The sequence below is a fragment of the Sminthopsis crassicaudata genome, chromosome 3, assembly GCF_048593235.1.
Source record: "Sminthopsis crassicaudata isolate SCR6 chromosome 3, ASM4859323v1, whole genome shotgun sequence".
Lineage (NCBI taxonomy): Eukaryota > Metazoa > Chordata > Mammalia > Dasyuromorphia > Dasyuridae > Sminthopsis > Sminthopsis crassicaudata.
This window is the reverse complement of record NC_133619.1, coordinates 648,971,017-648,990,084: the sequence shown is the minus strand read 5'-3', so window position 1 is coordinate 648,990,084 and position 19,068 is coordinate 648,971,017. Positions and strand designations below refer to the sequence as shown.

At 41.9% G+C, this 19,068-nt stretch overlaps 2 long non-coding RNA genes across 2 annotated transcripts; one reads left to right on the top strand and one right to left on the bottom strand.

Annotated features, from left to right (window-relative positions):
- Positions 1 to 11,278: 11,278 nt before the first annotated feature.
- LOC141565063 (uncharacterized) lies at positions 11,279 to 14,249 on the bottom strand. The gene is made up of 2 exons (XR_012488838.1): positions 13,409 to 14,249; positions 11,279 to 13,368 (listed from the first exon to the last, which is right to left on the bottom strand). It is a non-coding gene; the product is annotated as an uncharacterized LOC141565063 (long non-coding RNA).
- Positions 14,245 to 16,439, top strand: LOC141565056 (uncharacterized). Its single transcript, XR_012488831.1, has 2 exons — positions 14,245 to 14,638; positions 15,471 to 16,439. It is a non-coding gene; the product is annotated as an uncharacterized LOC141565056 (long non-coding RNA).
- Positions 16,440 to 19,068: the final 2,629 nt, after the last annotated feature.

The window sequence follows — 19,068 nt, the reverse complement described above, 5'->3', positions numbered from 1 at the left end:
AAGAGAAGGCAGGGAGTCGGACTCAGGTCCCTCGCTTCAGCGTGTGCTGTGCCCTCCATAACTCACGTCTTTATAGGCTTCCTTGTCGAGTGTGGTCCATCTGACCATATTAATGGGCTGGGACTGAGGATGGAGGCAATTGAGTTTTATGGGCAGAATGTCATCAGGAAGAAGATCAAAGGGAAGAGGATCATCCGAGATGATGGAGGTAACCTTATTCCTCCTCAGTATCCTTCCAGATATTCCTGTTTCTTCAAGTATCAGGGACCCCACCTAACCCCACCTCATCCATAGAGATGTGGGGGGAGCTGATCAAACACTTCAATCATTAATTTCTGGACTTAATCTTCTGATGTGTCTGCATACTTTGGAACATTCTCCTCTCCCTCGGCTTCTATTCTCCTCCTCTTGTCACTTCCAGTGATTTCTTATCTTCCATTCTTCAAAAGCAAATAACAATAGCCATCTCTCCTCTTCTTGGACTTTCTCTCCCTTGAGAATCACATCACTTTCATGGATTCAATTTCAACTTCCTACTAAGATGTTCAATCACTTCCCCCCACCCATTCTACTTTATTTGACCATTACTTTATTTATTTATAAATTATTTATTTATTTATTTATTTTTCCTGAGGCTGGGGTTAAGTGACTTGCCCAGGGTCACACAGCTAGGAAGTGTTAAATGTCTGAGAATAGATTTGAACTCTGGTCCTTCTGAATTCAGGGTTGGTGCTCTATGCACTGCGCCACCTAGCTGCCACCTAGCTGCCCCCTCTGACCATTACTTTAAATAGTTGACTTATAATTCTTTCCTTTCCAACCAAACTCCTAGAAAAGACCATCTGGAATCTTTGCACTTGGAAAGTGGAACCTGGAAACATCTTCAGTTTACACTCATGTCTCAGTTCCTTGCCATGTGATTTCTGCTCCCAGCATTTAAATGAAGTTGTGGTGCAATGAATTGGGTGGTGCAATGGATAGAACACTGAGTCTGGCCTTTAAGTCCGGCCTCAGCAGGTCACTTCACACAATTGGCTTTGTTTCCTCACCTATAGAATGATCTGGGGAAAACTCTCTGCCTAGAAAGCCCCAGTCACGATCATAGTTGAGCAAGACTGGAATGACAATTCCTCATTCCCTAGACCACTATATCGCCCCTCCGCCTGGACCCTTCTCACATGAGGTCCTCCCCTGGAAACCCTACACAAGGAAGTGCCCAGTGCTCATTTCCAAACCAGCTCAGCTCCTTACCTTCCCACCTTTTCCCCAGCTGCCTTCACCTCTGTGCTCTCCTGTTATTCACTTGTTTCTGGGTATCTAACTTTTCATGACCCCATTTTATTTGGGGTCTTTCCCCAGAAAAAAAGATTTCCCCATCTTTTCCCACAGATAAAGAAACTGAGGCAAAGTTGGAATGACTTTCCCAGCTATATACAGTTAGTAACTGTCTAATGGCTGAAGCCAGATTGGAACTCTAGGCCCAGTGCTCCACCACTGTACCACCCCGCTGCCCTGTGGTCGCCTGATTCCTCAGAAAACTTTTCCACCTTGCCCCAGTGCTCATACCTTCCCATTTTCAGCTCTCTTTTATGCGTTGTCATCCCTCAGAAATTTTTTGCATCATAGAAAATATTTTTAATCTTTTTTGAAAAATGTTCATTATAAAACAAACGTGTTAATAAAATTTCTTAAATTACAATTGTATTGAATTGTTCCAAACATTAATATAGAACATTATTAAGAAATTTAGATTTTTATCATGTTTTTTTTGTGTGAGGCAATTGGGGTTAAATGACTGCTCAAGTGACAGCTAGTGAATGTTGTGTCTGAGGCTGGATTTAAACTCTGGTCCGGTGCTCTGCTCACTGTGCCATCTAGCTGCCTGGTTTTTATTCTCTTCATCCATCTTTAGTACTATATTATTTGGGGTTATTGTTCGGTTTGGCTGTTGACAACATATTTATGTTTAGGTTGTTTGCAGATATCCAGATTATGACAATCTCATTCCCGGACTGGATGCTTTTGAGAAGGGAAAGAAAGATTTCAAGATAAACACATTAGAATTCTGGCTAGGAAATGACACTTTTGGGCTCTTATAATGATTGTATATGTGACTCCAATCCCATTTTCCAAAAACTGCTTTTCTGATATATCTTTTCTGATTTCCACAAAATCTATCAGGTTGTTGAAGGGTACAAAATGAAGAGTAAAGTATACAATTAGAAAAAATTGGAAAATTAGGGGAAAAAATGGAAAATTGATTAAGGATAAAGAGGATAGTTTACTAAAAAAAATATTGCATCCTTCTGCCTCTCTATGGTAAAGTCCTAGAAAACAGCAGAACTTGACCAAATCTCTGAGCACACCAAATTCATTTTTTCCCTCTCTATTCTACTGTACATGGAACAAATACTGTCAAATTCTGTTGATTTTAGTATATTAATGTGCCTGTGTTTCCATAATTCCTCCAACATAAAACTATCCTCTTTTTTTTTTTTTTTTTTTTAATCTTTGCCAGTTTACTGGGGCTGAGATGAAATATCAAGGTTGTTTTGATTTGTTATATTAGTGATTTTGAGCATTTTTCCTTATTGTTGTTAAGCCTGCAATCTTCTGAGAGTTATTTGATTCCTTGCTTGAATAATGGATTTCGGCCTTACATGTCTTTAATACCAAATCCTTATGTGAGAAAAGTAATACAAAGTGATACCCCAATCAGTGGTATCTTTATTTAACTGACATGCATCAGTTTTATTTTTATAAAAAGCTTTTCAATTTCACCTAATCAAATCTACCAATTTTATTTTCCCTAATTGCCTCTGTCTTGTTATAAATTCAACTACTAAATGCAAGTGGGAAGAACCAACACAAGATAATTGAAAATTATAAAGAACAAGTTCAACCTCAAAGAAGTCATATGAAAAGGTACTTCCCATCATTCCTTTGTGGAGGCAGAAGTTCCACTGTGCAGAACAACACATGCACGCAATACATGTATGCACTTATGTGGGATAGACACGTAACATTCAGGCACAGAGACTTGAATTGTTCTGCATGGGTGGGTATGTGCATGTGTGTTTGTGATGTACACATGTATTGTCCCATGCTGCCGTGGACATATAAGGAAGATGCAAGGTAAAAGGAAAGAGGACTGGCAGAGAATGAGATGGATGGTCAGTGCTGTGGAAACAATGAACATGAACTGGGACAGACTTGGAGAGACAGTGGAGGACTGAAGGTCCTGGTGGGCTGTGGTTTGTGGGGCCATGAAGAGTGCAATATGACTTCTGGCCAAGATGGTGGCGTGGAGGCAGATAGCTGCTTGAGCTCCTTGTTTTCTCTCAGAACTTACTTCATAACAAGCCTCAGACTTAATGCTTGACCCAGAAAGAAATCCACAGATAATCACCAAGAGAAGACATCCTTGAAAGTCGCCAGAAAAGGTATGTGTTTGCTCGGGGGAGGGTCAATCAGACTGGGCGCAGACTGAGGGCAGGCAAGCCAGAGTGAGACAGGCAGCTCACACAGCTCAGACCAGAGGGGGAGGGGTACGATCTCTGCAGTTTCTGCAAAAAGACTTTTTCCCCAGTGTGGATACTCCATCTTGGCAGCAAGCCAGGAGCAGCGGAGAGGGTGTAAACACCGGAGGTGAAGATTAAAACCCCGGAAAGCCAGCTTCTCTCAGAACCCAGCCACCCCCAACCCCCACCTGGACTGACTCAGCGAGTTCTCAGAGCCTCAGAGCTCAGACTCAGTACAGTCATTGCTGTTCTGTTAGTGGCTCTCTGCTGCCCTACCCACAGTCTGTAGAGGAAGCCCATGAACACCATCCAGCCCCATCCCCCCCAAAACAGACCTATTGTTTCTCTTGTCAATTTGTTTTCTTCGATTCCTACTCTGACAAAATGAACAAAAAATTCAAAAGGGCTCTAACCATTGACAGCTTTTGTATGGAGAGAGAGCAGACTTCAAACACTGAGGAGACTAAAAACAGACTGTCCCCAGAGGAATCCCCTAAGGGGGATATGAGCTGCTCCTCAATACAAAAGAATCTCATAGAGGAAATCAAAAAGGCTCTCACAAGAGAGCTGGAAGAGAAATGGGAAAAGGAAAGGGAAGCTTGGCAAGAGAGGCTGGAGAAGTCATCCCACGCATTCAAAGACAGAGTGGATAAAGAAATCAAATCATTGAGAAACAAGATTAGTGAGCTGGAAAAGGTAAACAACTCCAAGGAAAACAGGATTAGTGAGTTGGAAAAAGAAAACAGCTCTCTAAAAAATAAAATGGATAAAATGGAAAAAAATTCCATAGAAGATAAAAACTCAATTGGACAATTACAAAGAGATATAAAAAAAGTGAGTGAAGAAAATACATCATTGAAAATTAGACTGGAACAAGTAGAAATGAATGACTCAAGGAGAAACCAAGAGATAGTCAAGCAAAACCAGAGAAATGAAACAATTGAAAAGAATGTCAAGTACCTTATCAGAAAGACAACAGACCTGGAAAACAGATCCAGGAGAGACAATTTGAGAATAATCGGACTCCCTGAAAAATGTGAGGAAAAAAAGAGCTTGGACACTATTTTCGAGGAAATTATCAAAGAGAACTGCCCAGACGTTCTGGAAACAGAGGGTAAAATAGACATTGAAAAAATTCATCAATCACCTACTGAAAGGGACCCTAAAATCAAAACGCCAAGAAATATAGTGGCCAAGTTCAAGAACCATCAGACAAAGGAAAAGATATTGGAAGCTGCTAGAAAAAAGCAATTCAGATATGGAGGATCCACAATAAGGATAACCCAGGATCTAGCAGTGTCCACATTAAAAGAACGAAGGGCCTGGAACATGATATTCCGAAAGGCTAAGGAACTTGGTATGCAGCCAAGAATAACTTACCCAGCAAGAGTGAGCATCATTTTCCAGGGAAGAAGATGGACATTTAACGAAATAAATGAATTCCATCTATTTTTGATGAAAAAAACAGACCTATATAAAAGGTTTGATCTTCAAATACAGAACTCAAGAGATTTCTAAAAAGGTAAAAAGAAATCTTGAGAACTATACTTCTGCCAAAAAAATATGTAAAGAACATGTACAATTTGTCTTAGAAACTAGAGGTGGAAAGGAAATTATATCATAAAAAAGTGTAAAGTGGTGGTACTACATCTCATGAAGAGGCAAAGGTAACCTATTATATCTGAGAGAAAGAAAGGAGGGAGATGAACATAGTGTGTATCAATACACATATTCGATTTATAGTGAAACTTCTTCCACTTCATTGAAAAGTGAAAGGGAAGGAGTAAACTAAGGGGAAGGGAATACAGAAATTTCGAGGAAAAGGGGTAAAATAAGGGGAGGAACTTTAAGGTGGGGGAGGGATCCTAAAAAGGGAGGGCTGTGGAAAAACAAGTGGTGTTCACAAGTTTAATACTGGGTAGGGGGGTAAGAGGGAAGGAAAGGGGAAAAGCATAAGCAGGGGTTAATAGGATGGCAAGCAATATAGAATTAGTCCTTCTAACCATAAATGTGAATGGGGCAAACTGCCTCATAAAGAGGAAGGGGTTGGCAGACTGGATTAAAAGTCAGAATCCTACTATATGTTGTTTCCAGGAAACACACCTGAAACAGGGTGAGACATTCAAACTAAAAATAAAAGGGTGGAGCAGAATCTACTATGCTTCAGGCGAAGCCAAAAAAGCAGGGGTAGTAGCCATCCTCATCTCAGATCAAGCAAAAACAAAAATTGATCTAATTAAAAGAGATAAGGAAGGGCATTATATCCTGCTAAAGGGCAGCATCAATAATGAAGCAGTATCAATATTAAACATATATGCACCAAGTGGTGCAGCATCTAAATTCTTAAAAGAGAAATTAAGAGAGCTGCAAGAGGAAATAGATAGCAAAACTATAATAGTGGGAGATCTCAACCTTGCACTCTCAGAATTAGATAAATCAAACCACAAAATAAATAAGAAAGAAGTCAAAGAGGTAAATAGAATACTAGAAAAGTTTAATATGATAGATCTTTGGCGAAAGCTAAATGGAGACAGAAAGGAGTATACTTTCTTCTCAGCAGTTCATGGAACCTATACAAAAATTGATCATATACTAGGGCATAAAAACCTCAAAATCAAATGCAGTAAGGCAGAAATAGTAAATGCATCCTTTTCAGACCATAATGCAATCAAAATTACATTTAATAAAAAGCCAGGGGAAAAGAGACCAAAAAATAATTGGAAACTAAATAATCTTATACTAAAGAATGATTGGGTAAAACAACAAATCATAGACATAATTAATAACTTCACCCAAGAAAATGACAATAATGAGACATCATACCAAAATGTGTGGGATACAGCCAAAGCAGTAATAAGGGGAAGTTTTATATCTCTACAGGCCTACTTGCATAAAATAGAGAAAGAGAGGGCCAACGAATTGGGCTTACAACTCAAATTGCTAGAAAAGGAACAAATTAAAAACCCCCAGACAAACACAAAACTTGAAATTCAAAAAATAAAAGGTGAGATTAATAAAATTGAAAGTAAAAAAACTATTGAATTAATTAATAAAACTAAGAGTTGGTTCTATGAAAAAACCAACAAAATAGACAAACCCTTAGTAAACCTGATTAAAAAAAGGAAAGAGAAAAAGCAAATTGTTAGTCTTGAAAATGAAAAGAGTGAACTCACCACTAATGAAGAGGAAATTAGAACAATAATCAGGAGCTACTTTGCTCAACTTTATGCCGATAAATTCGATAACTTAAATGAAATGGAAGAATACCTTCAAAAATATAGCTTGCCCAGATTAACAGAGGAAGAAGTAAGTAGTCTCAATAGTCCCATCTCAAAAAAAGAAATAGATCAAGCTATTAACCAACTTCCTAAGAAAAAGTCTCCAGGACCAGATGGATTTACATGTGAATTCTACCAAACATTTAAAGAACAACTAACTCCAATGCTACGTAAACTGTTTGAAAAAATAGGGATTGAAGGAGTCCTACCAAATTCCTTCTATGACACAGACATGGTACTGACACCTAAACTAGGTAGATTGAAAACTGAGAAAGAAAACTATAGACCAATTTCCTTAATGAATATTGATGCTAAAATCTTAAATAAGATATTAGCAAATAGACTTCAGAAAATCATCCCCAGGATAATACACTATGACCAAGTGGGATTTATACCAGGAATGCAGGGCTGGTTTAATATTAGGAAAACTATTAGTATAATTGACCATATTAATAATCAAATTAATGAAAACCATATGATCATCTCAATAGATGCAGAAAAAGCATTTGATAAAATCCAACATCCATTCCTACTAAAAACGCTTGAGAGTATAGGAATAAATGGACTATTTCCTAAAATAAGGAGCATATATTTAAAACCTTCAGTAAATATCATATGTAATGGCGATAAACTAGAACCTTTCCCTGTAAGATCAGAAGTGAAACAAGGTTGCCCACTATCACCATTCGTTTCAATATAGTACTAGAAACTCTAGCCTCGGCAATAAGAGCCGAGAAAGAGATCAAGGAATTAGAGTAAGAAATGAAGAAATCAAATTATCACTTTTCGCAGCTGACATGATGGTATATTTAGAGAACCCCAAAGACTCTGCTAAAAAGCTATTAGAAATAATTCAGAATTTTAGCAAAGTGGCAGGATACAAAATAAATCCACATAAATCCTCAGCATTTTTATACATTACCAACACAATCCAACAGCAAGAGATGCAAAGAGAAATTCCATTCAAAATAACGGTCGATAGTATCAAATATTTGGGAATATATCTACCAAAGGAGAGTCAGGAATTATATGAGCAAAATTACAAAACACTTGCCACAAAAATAAAGTCAGATTTAAATAATTGGAAAGACATTCAATGTTCTTGGATAGGCCGAGCGAATATAATAAAGATGACAATACTCCCCAAACTAATCTATTTATTTAGTGCTATACCAATCAGACTCCCAAGAAACTATTTTAATGACCTAGAAAAAATAACAACAAAATTCATATGGAAGAATAAAAGGTCGAGAATTGCAAGGGAACTAATAAAAAAAAGTCAGAGGAAGGTGGTCTAAGTGTACCTGATTTAAAGCTATATTATAAAGCAACAGTCACCAAAACCATTTGGTATTGGCTAAGAAATAGACTAGTTGATCAGTGGCATAGGTTAGGTTCACAGGACAAGATAGTGAATAAAAATAGCAATCTAATCTTTGACAAACCCAAAGATCCCAAATATTGGGATAAGAATTCATTATTTGACAAAAACTGCTGGGAAAACTGGAAATTAGTATGGCAGAAACTAGGCATGGACCCACATTTAACACCACATACTAAGATTAGATCAAAATGGGTCCAAGATTTAGGCATAAAGAACGAAATCATAATTTCAAGGGGTAAGAAGGCACTTATGGCTTGGGGCCACCAGGCAAGGTGTACTCTAAAAAATGGGATTTTACCTGAGCCTTGGAGTAAGCCGGGGAAATCTCAGGGCCCCACCATCTTTCTCTCCAAAACAGTTACTTTCAAGCCATGACTGGTATTGTCCTCCCCATCAGAGGAGTCATTCTTGGGATCATCACTGCACGCACTGTTTGATTCAAAGCTACTATGAGCTCTTCTTGGAGTCAGGTTGGCTGAATCTCCATTCCTCTTTTCCTCTCCATGAATTTCCATTGTTCTTGTCCTTTTACTCACCAGAGAGTTTGATTCCTCTTTTTATGGGTAACAGGGGCTTGCTATGTATTGAAATTCTTGTAGGGCCCAAAATATTATTTGGGACTGCCTTGAGACTTCATAATTAGCCCATTATTTAAAGTATATGGTATATAGTAAGTCAGTTCTTCCTTTATGTAAGTTCACATTACATAAATTCGACTTTACATAAGAATTCTGAAAGAAATCCCCATTCCAAAAAACCTATTAGTGTTTATTATATGATATTGTGCTGTCTCTGCTCTTGCCAGTCCACTTGCTACTGTATGGCTTCCTCTTCACCAAAAAAACCAAAAAAATCCCCTTAAAAACCCTTCTTAAGTGAAAGCAGAATAGATCAAAGATTGGGGACCTGTCCCATTCTCCACACTCACCCAAGAATCCAATTCGTGTATCTTCCGTCTGACCTAGCTTGGGTGCAGAGTGTCTATCCCCAACCCCTGTATGTTTCCCATTCTCTCATCTGTATTGTGTCTAGCCCCCGTGTGTCTGTCTCCTCTCCCCTCCAATAAGTCTCCCTCTTGTTTGCAGCCAGGTCCTGCATATTCCTCCTCTTGCTCTTGCTTTTATGTCCCTGGCCCCCAAATGTTTTCAAACTGTGGGCAAGCCCCCTTCCTTCCAAAAGGAATGTGGCTCACTTTCGTCCACATCTGTGGGTGGGTTTATATTATATAAAAATCACTTTATGTCCGGGCCTTGGAATAGTCCACTGACATAAAGTGAAAACTGTCTGTTTATTGCTTAATTCATTTAAACTTGACCAGTATTTAACCTCCATTGGTCTATTATGCTACATACAGCCTGCACATTTAAAAGCTTTTTACACGGAATTCCAATACACCACCCCTTATATCCACAAAAATCCCTCTGAGCTGAGAACCCAAGTCCTCCAACCAGACAAGGGAGAAATTCAGTTGAGAAGTATTTTGGTTGGACAGTAGGCCATTCCCACTTTTTCTAATTATACAACATGAGTTAAGAAATAAGCATGGTTCTCAACCAGTATCTCACATCGTTTTTTGAGAACTCTGTCCACATCTGCTAGAACAAAATGCTGATTCCTCTGCCGGAAGCTCAGACCTCTGGGAATCCATGTGATTAAATGTGAATAAAACAGAGCCTGGTGCACTTCCAGGCTTTTTGGCTCCCTCAAAGCCAATATCTCATTCAATATTTGCTCTCAAAATTTCTTCCAGACTCATAATGTATCCCGAGGAGAAACCATAGACAGGAGAAAATGGTTCCCCCACATGCAGTAAAGGAACTTCTCTATAATATCTAATATGGTTCTACTTATCACTGAAATCTTTTCCATGTTCCTTGTACACAGGGCAGTTTGCTTTGGTATGAGCTTTCTGATTCTTTTGCCATATTCACTGCATTCATGGGATATCTTTGCCTTCCCCTAGGGCCAAGAGCCTTCTCACATCCTCGCATGGATAGACTGCATCAGAGTGAAGGCTTTACATTCAAATGGTTTCACTCCAGTATGAATTTTCCAGCATCTAATAACGATGCATTTTTCATTTTTTCCAGTCATTTCACTCAACAGTGAATTCTGATTAAAGGCATGCTTCTCAATCAAAGGTTTTGCCACATTCACAGTGTTTCACTCCTTTAGGAGTCTGTGGATAGCAAATAATATCTGCCCTAATAAGAGCAGACTTTTTTTTAAAGGTAAGACTTTTCAGTCAAGGATTACCACTGATTACATTCAAAAGGTTCACTAGCAGCCTTCCTTGGTGGCTGAAGATTACCACACATTCTAATATATTCAGAGCCTCTTGTATCTGCATGAGTTATCTGATGGCTGACAAGGTATTCTTTTGGTCTAAAGGATTTCTCACATCTATAAATTGAAAGTTTCCTTCCCCTTGGTGTTATCTGATAAAATTCTGCTTGCCATTCAAGATTTTCCTATATTTCTTCTCTTTAGAGAGTTTCTTTCCAATATAATGTTCTTGTGATCTTTTACCTTGAAGGCTTTCCCACATTTATAACAATCCAAAGAGTTCATTCCAAGGTGAACCAAAGATGATTCTAGCTTTGCTCTTTTTATCTGCTTGAAGAAGTAATGGGCGGAGCTCAGGTTAATTCCTTGAAGGCCAGATTTTTGGCGGGCTTTATCCAAGCCAGATCAGATCCAGTGGGGGCTGGGTACAGCCCAAACTGGATCAGATACAGATCTTTTCCCTTAGGAATATCTTGTCCCAAACGTAGAACAGACAAGGAATATTAAAGGGGCTACGCCCGCTACAAAGACAATTCCAATAGACAGGCTGGAAAATGCCTTCCACATTTGGAATTGCAGCAACTGAATGTGGATCAAAGCATACTAGTTTCACCTTTTTGTTTCCTTTTTTATTTCTTGTGGTTTTCCCCTTTCATTCGGATTGTTCTTTCACATCATCACGGTTATGGAAGTACACTTAAAAGTGTTGTACATGTCTAGGCTGTATCACATTGCTTCCTGTCTTGGGGAAGGGGAGGTAAAGGAGAGAGGGAGGGAGAAAAAATTTGGAACACAAAATCATACAAAAATGAATGTTGAAAACTATTTTTAATGTATTTGGGGAAAATAGTATTGAGGAACCAAAAAGAATGTAGAGCATAGAAAATGAGAGATTCAAGGGAACTGAGGTCTCAGAACATAGAATTTCAGAATTGGAAGGAATCTTTAGAACACATGACCCATCGATGAATCAAATAGCAAGAATTTATTAAGCTCATAATGATGAGGAGTAAACTGAGGTTCTAAACCGAGATGGGTCAGTTCCTTTTCTCTCTCTCCTTCCTTCCCCAAAGCACCCAAGGGCGGGGTTGGCAGCAAATGAATTTGCTACTTACTGCTGTATGGAAACATAGTCTTTATTGATTAGAATGGAAACACCAGAGAACCGGTGGGCAAAATGGCTGCATGGTACAAGGCCAATTTTGCAAAGAGTAGATTTTTGAGAACTCGGTTTTATACCAGAGCACAATCATTCAGATGCAGTGATGTAAGGAGGTTCCTGAGAGTGATGTAAATAAGATAAGGATTCTCTTGTTATCTTTTGGGGAGAGACAGAAGTCTCTTCCCAAAAGGAATTTCCTGCTGGCATTTGGTCTATCTGAGCAGATTAGAATGGGGGCTGTAAAACCCTGGCCAGCTCAGGTAGCCCAAACTAGTTTGACCACATCTTGTATCCAAGGTCCAAGTCCCAAAGGAAGTTGGAGATCAAACAAGGAATACCAAGGGGCTACCGCCCTCAACAATACTGTTTGTCAAAAACAGTTCCCGCCTTGAAGGAATTCACAAATCTAATGAGACAGACAATAAACAAATTACACACACAGGCACACACACACACATACATACATACAAAGTAAACTATACAGAATAAAAAAGAGAAATACAATGTTGTGCCACAGTCTCCTTGAGCTGTTCTACCTCAGTTTCCCTGCACTAGTTTCCCTCATTGTCCTGACTGAGTTTCCATGAATTGTTCTATCTCAGTTTCCTTAATTGTTCTGCCTCAGTCCCCTAAGTCATAAAACCCCCCTGGTTCATTAAGACTGAGGACCATTTGCTCTAAGGTTATAAATTGTCAATGGGAGATGAGGAGCAGATCAGACTTCCTGACTCCTAGCTCCTTCTGTCCCCAAGAATTTATGACACTGTCCCTCTAAGATATTCCAAAAGATAAGACTATCACGGATACTTCACTGACATCTTTACTTCTGTTATTTAAACATCCTGACTCTGGCTTTTAGTAAAAGTTTATAACTTCCCACCATTCTGATTTTCCTGCTCTTTTTCCTCTCCTTTGTCTGAAGAGCTATAAAAGTGTTCATGGTTCCCCCATTCATGACTGGATACTTTGAGACGAGAGTCCTGTCCAGTCAATTAAACTCTCCAATTAATAAAATATTAAAAAAAAACTCTCTAATCTCTATCTTGCCTCAGTTTCTCCGGCATTACACTTAACAGAGGCAAGGCACTAGAATGAACATTCCTGTAGAAGACGGGATTTTAGTTGGAACTAGAGGGACAGGCAGGATGGCTTTGCCCTCTGCAGGATTAGGGAAGGTCAGGAGAGGGGGAGGATTGAACTGACCAAGTTCTGTCCTCAGTGTGTTGAGTTTAAATATCCTGTGGACATCCAGCTCAAGATGTCTAAAAGGCAGTTCCAGGTGCAAGGTTGGAGCTGAGCTGGGTCGCTGGGCAAGAGATGGACTGGGGAATTATCAGCTTTGAGATGGTAATTAAATCCCTGAGAGTTGTCAGGTTCCTCAAAGGAAACAATGCCATAGTATAGAGGGAGTGGAGAAAGGGGACATTTGAGGACAACAGCTGCCTGAGGATGCAGCCAAGGAGATTGAGTAGAAGGGTTAGGCAAGTGGGGGAGAAAACCTAGAGGGGAGAGAGGCCCACGGAGAGGGTGGTGACCCACAGGGTCAGAGGCTGCAGCAGCTCAAGAAGAAAAAGGCCCTGGATCTGGCCACCAGGAGAGCTCTGGCAATAGGAGGGGGAGCCGAGCTCGGAAGGAAGCCAGCAAGTCCCCCTGCCAGGCTCGGGGCAGGCAGAGATGTAGGCCATAAAACCCAGAACTCTGGAGATGGAAGGAGCACCTAGAGCTTGGGAGAAGCACCTAGAGCTTGGGAGAAGCACCTGGAGCTTGGGAGGAGCACCTGGAGCTTGGGAGGAGCTCTTAGAGTTTGGGAGGAGCACCTGGAGCTTGGGAGGAGCACCTGGAGCTTGGGAGGAGCTCTTAGAGCTTGGGAGGAGCACCTGGAGCTTGGGAGGAGCATCTAAAATTTGGGAAGAGCTCCTAGAGCTTAGGAGGAGCATCTAGAGCTTGGGAGAAGCATGAAGAGCTTGGGAGGAGCACCTGGAGGTTGGGAGGAGCTCTTAGAGCTTGGGAGGAGCACCTGGACTTTGGGAGGAGAAGGGCTTCACCCATTGGCCGCCCCTCCAGGCTCTTGGCCTGTGGGAAGCCTGCGGATCCTTCTCAGAACAGCGTTCTTAAGGGAGTAAGCTGAAGCACGCTGGGTACAAAGAAGCCAAGGATCCGGAAATACAAATCGGTTCGGGAAGTCCGCAGAGAGGGTTCGTCCTCCCGGGAGGAGGGAAGGGCCCGCGGGGGCCGGAAAGCAGAGGAAGTGACGCCCGGGGCGCCCACGCAGGCTTTTCCTTTTCCCGGCCGTGCCTCGGCGGCCCCCTTGGAGATCACGGACCGGGAGCACGCTGGGCCGAGCGCTAACTGCCTCTTCTCCGGGCAGGAGAGGTCGTGTTCCCTCCTCGCCGCGTCCCGGGTCGGGGCTCAGGGCTCCTCCTTTCTCTACAGATACAACCTGTCGGTGGTCAACGCCCCCTCGCGGATAAGTCCTGAAAGTCCCCGTCCTCGGCCGGAAGGGGGCGGCCCCGCCTCTCGCACCGCGCATCCTCGGCCGGAAGGGGGCGGCTCCGCCTCTCGCACCGCGCGTCCTCGGCCGGAAGGGGGCGGCTCCGCCTCTCGCACCGCGCGTCCTCGGCCGGAAGGGGGCGGCTCCGCCTCACGCACCGCGCGTCCTCGGCCAGCAGGGGGCGGCCCCGCCTCTCGCACCGCGCGTCCTCGGCCGGAAGGGGGCGGCCCCGCCTCACGCACCGCGCGTCCTCGGCCGGAAGGGGGCGGCCCCGCCTCACGCACCGCGCGTCCTCGGCCGGAAGGGGGCGGCCCCGCCTCACGCCCTGTGCAGGCCCATTCGGCCCCTTTGCTGTGGACAGAAGCCGGGCCGGCCTTGGGGGGAACGTCGCCCGCTGGCCCCCGTGGTTTTAGCCGAAAAATTGCCCTGCTGCTCCTTGATTTTACGGCGTAATTCTTTTCCTTTCCTCCTCCCTCCTCTCCTCAGTGGAAGCCGTTCTTACTGACTAGGGAGCCGGTAAGCAGTTATTAAGCTCCATCTGTATGCCAGCCGCTGGGCAGCTGCCGGGACAGAGAGTCCGAGAATCCTTGTTTTTAGGGCAGAACGCGGCTCCTGTCGCTCTATTCGAGGAGCGGCCCTTGCGGCTGAGGGGCCAGGAGGGGCCGATCCCGGAGGGGAACTAGGGGCCCAAGTCCGAGCTCCCGAGGGCTCCGGTGGGAGGGACAGCGGGGAGGCTGGAGATGGGCGGCTCTGTCTGCCAGAAGAGTTGTCTGGAATAAAGCTGGGAGTAATCCGGGAGGAGCTCAGAGAGGGGGCGGGACAGGTGGGGAAGAGCTTTCCATACCAACCTGCAGAACTTGGAAGTGATAAATCAGGCAGCAAACATTTCTCAGGTACCTCCTAGGTGTCCCAGGCCGCGCTGAATGCCGGGACCACGGAACGGGGTTCGGACCCGGGGAGTAGTTGGGAGTGGATTTATTTCATTAGATCTTGATTCAACCTCTACCCCATTTAAACCCATTCCTTGGTCTCATCCCCACCGTATTTTCATGGAGGCTGTTAACAAAGGCCCCGCCCTCCGAGGCTCTTTAATCCTATTAGAAAAGAGGACAAGTAAATGCCGGAATGTTCCTCCTGCAAGGTTCTGCTCCCGGCCCACTTCTCTTCAGATTCCCGCTGGCCCCCCTGTGAGGAGCCGAATACCTGCCTGTGAGGAAGCTCGCGGGGACTGCTTAGAGGCAGGAGGAAGAACAAAGGAAAACGCTTTGACACTTTTCTGTCCATGTCATTGGACCATTTATCGTTTGAGGAAAGTCTCTCCCTAACTCTCCTTTCTTCCTTAATCTAGACTCTCGGCCGTTGGAAGCTATTCACACCGGATCCGAGACCCCAGGTTCATTCCAGTGCCCGGAGTGAACATCACCCCTGTGGGTCCCTGACCTGCTGAGGAGCAGGCGAGGCTGGGAGAATAAACCCGCAGGAACACTCCCATAAATGACGCGTCTCTTCCAAAAACCCAGCGATCCTCGGGACTTTCTGTGTTCGTCCCACAAGCTGATATTACTGTGAGCTTTCAAGAAATCCTTTATAGAAGATTCACTGACGTTCCTTCTGTGGTCCTCGGGATTTATAGGAAGCTTGCTTGTTCTTCATTTTCAGTCCGAGACTTGGCTTTTCTGCTCATACATAGCCTTGTGGTAACCCATAATGCCGCTCTCATCTGCAAGTTCCTTTTTTCCAAGTTAGTTTTTTTTTGTTTGTTTGTTTGTTGTTTTTTTTTTTTTTTGGTATTTATTTCTTTTTTTATTGGTAACATGCTTCAGCCTTGTTCTTCGGCTAACTCGAAATTTTGATTTTTCTGGCGAGTCACTGGCAAATAGCATCTTCAGAAGGAATAGTGGAATTTGGGATCTTTGAAATCATGGCCATTTTCCTTGCTTTTCCTTAAGAAATCAAATCCATGACTATTATAGATCCCATTTTTAATCTCAGTACAGAAATCACTGAGCTCTTATTTTCAGACTATTTTGAAATATTACCAACTCTTCAAGAAAGGGAGATCTCCTTATCCCAAAGTTTCTTAAAATGGTATTTCCCCTTAATTACATCAAGACTATTTTTAGCATTAAATTTGTTTTTTATTTATTTTTTTTTACAATTTGGAGCTCCAAATTTTTCTTCCTCTGTTCCTTCCCTCTCCTTTTCCTGAAATGTAGAACCTCTTTCCATCTTAGCCACAGTTGTGAAAAAAAAAAAAATCAGAATGGAAAAAAAAACATTAAAAAGAATGTTATTAATGAATAAAAAAAAAGACTGCTTTATGTGTATTCAGCCTATCAGTTCTTTATCAGGAGGTGGATAGCATTTTCCATGGTGAGCTCTTTGTCATTTGTGTTCCTGACAAGACCTGACTCACTCAGAGTTGATCATCACACAACGATGTTGCTGATATTGTAGGTGCACAATTGTACAATGTTTTTCTGGTGCTGCTCATTTCACTTCGTAGCAATCCATCCAAATCTTTCCAGGTTTTTCTGAAATCTGCCTGCTCACCATTTCTTGTTACACAATAATATTTCATTACATCCTTATATCCCAGCTTGTTCAGCCATTTCCCATGGATGTGCATGCCTTCCATTTCCAATATTTTGCCTCCATAAAAAGAGCTGCTGTAAATATTTTTGCCCATGTAGGTGCTTTTCTATTTATTTTTTTTTTAATGATCTCTTTGGGATACATACTTAGTACTGGTATTGCTACATCAAAGGTTTAGGTATAGTTTTAAATTGCTCTCAATAATGGTTGGATCGTGTCAGATTGGCTAAGATGACAGGAACAAATAATGATGAATGTTGGAGGGGATGTGGGAAAACTGGGACACTGATACATTGTTGGTGGAGTTGTGAAAGAATCCGGACATTCTGGAGAGCACTTGGGAACTAGGCCCAAAAAGTTATCAAACTTTGCAAACCCTTTGATCCCGCAGTGCTGCTATTGGGCTTATATCCCAAAGAAATACTAAAGAGGGGAAAGGGACCTGTATGTGCCAAAATGTTTGTGGCAGCTCTTTTCGTAGTGGCTAGAAACTGGAAGATGAATGGATGTCCATCCATTGGAGAATGGTTGGGTAAATTATGGTATATGAAGGTTATGGAATATTATTGCTCTGTAAGAAATGACCAGCAGGATGAATTCAGAAAGGTTTGGAAAGACTTACATGAACTGATGCTGAGTGAAATGAACAGAACCAGAAGATCGCTGTACACTTCAACAACAATACTGTATGAAGATGTATTCTGATGGAAGTGGAAATCTTCAACATAAAGAAAATCCAACTCACTTCCAGCTGATGGATGATGGACAGAAACAACTACACCCAGAGAAGGAACACTGGGAAGTGAATGTAAACTGTTAGCACTACTGTCTATCTACCCAGGTTACTTATACCTTCGGAATCCAATACTTATTGTGCAACAAGAAAATTGGATTTACACACATATATTGTATCTAGATTATACGGTAACACATGTAAAATGTATGGGATTGCCTGTCATCTAGGGGAGGGAGTGGAGGGAGGAAGGGGAAAATTTGGAAAAATGAATACAAGGGATAATGTTATAAAAAAAAATTACTCACGCATATATACTGTCCAAAAAAAATTTATAATTATAAAATTAAACAAATAAATTAAAAAAAAAAAGAATGGTTGGATCAATTCATAATTCCACCAACAATGTATTAATGTCCCAATTTTTTCACATCCTTTCCAACATTTATCATTTTTTTCTCCTTAGCCAATCTGATAGGTGTATTTGCATTTCTCCAGTCCAAAGTTATTTAGGGTGGTTCTTCATATAAATATAGATGGCTTTGATTTCTTCACGGAAAATTTTCTGTCCATATAATTTGACCATTTATCATTTGAGGAAAGTCTCTCCCTAATTCTTCTCATTTCTTCCTTAATCTAGATTCTAGGGGGTTTGGAGTATATTTCTCTAATTATCTCATGAACCCCTCCCTCACTTAAACTTATTCCTTTGTCTCATTACTGCTATATTTCAGTGGAAGCTATTTACAAAGGCACCAGAGCCTGTGATTCTTTATCTCAGAAATGACTAAATATATCCATGTCCCTAATGCGGACATTTCCTCTCAGTCCTCATGAGACTCTTCAGGTTCATACTAAGCCACTGATGGAAAACAAACCCAAACCCAGGGGCTCAGTTCCTTTTTCTAGCTGCTCCAGTAGGGGTAGAGTCTGATATCCTCCCTGGTTTCTGCTCCTTGTGGACAGCAACAATAACGCTAGAACTCAGGACTTTTGGTCTCTCCCTTTTTTCTTTTTCAAACAAATACAATTTTTTCTGATTTCTCCTTACTTTTTATATCTATAATCCTTCTCCCCAGTGATGGCTTTTCCCCCCTAGATAGCTTGGCCCTAGGTCTTCTAGCAATGTGAATTGAGTGTGGATTACCCGCTTGTGCCCCAGCTCTTGGGCAAGTGTCTTTTGCTCTACTTTCATTGTGGCACATGTGAAGGAGGGGATTTCTCTTCAGGAAACGGCGGGTTTTCTCTCAGTGCTTTCCAGGTGTCCATGTTCTTAATCTTTCCTTCACATCCCTTTCAGTGCTGTTCCATTTGCTTCATTCTGCATCAGTCCACCCAAGCTGTCCCATGTTTCTCTGAATTGTACACAGTCGTTATTTCCTACGATGTAGCGTTGTCGAGGACTCCCCAGAGCTTGGGTGGGTATGTTTTCTCCCTAGTGATATTTATCCCATTCAAAACGAAAGGATTGTAGTAGGGTTTTGAGAATGCATTCGGTCCAGGGAACCCTTTAAAAGGCCTAAGAGACCTCAGGAGTGTCTGGACCATACTTTGAAAAGTATTGACATAATGGATAGGACCGGTGACCTTGAAGTTAATGAATTCTACTTCCCAGACT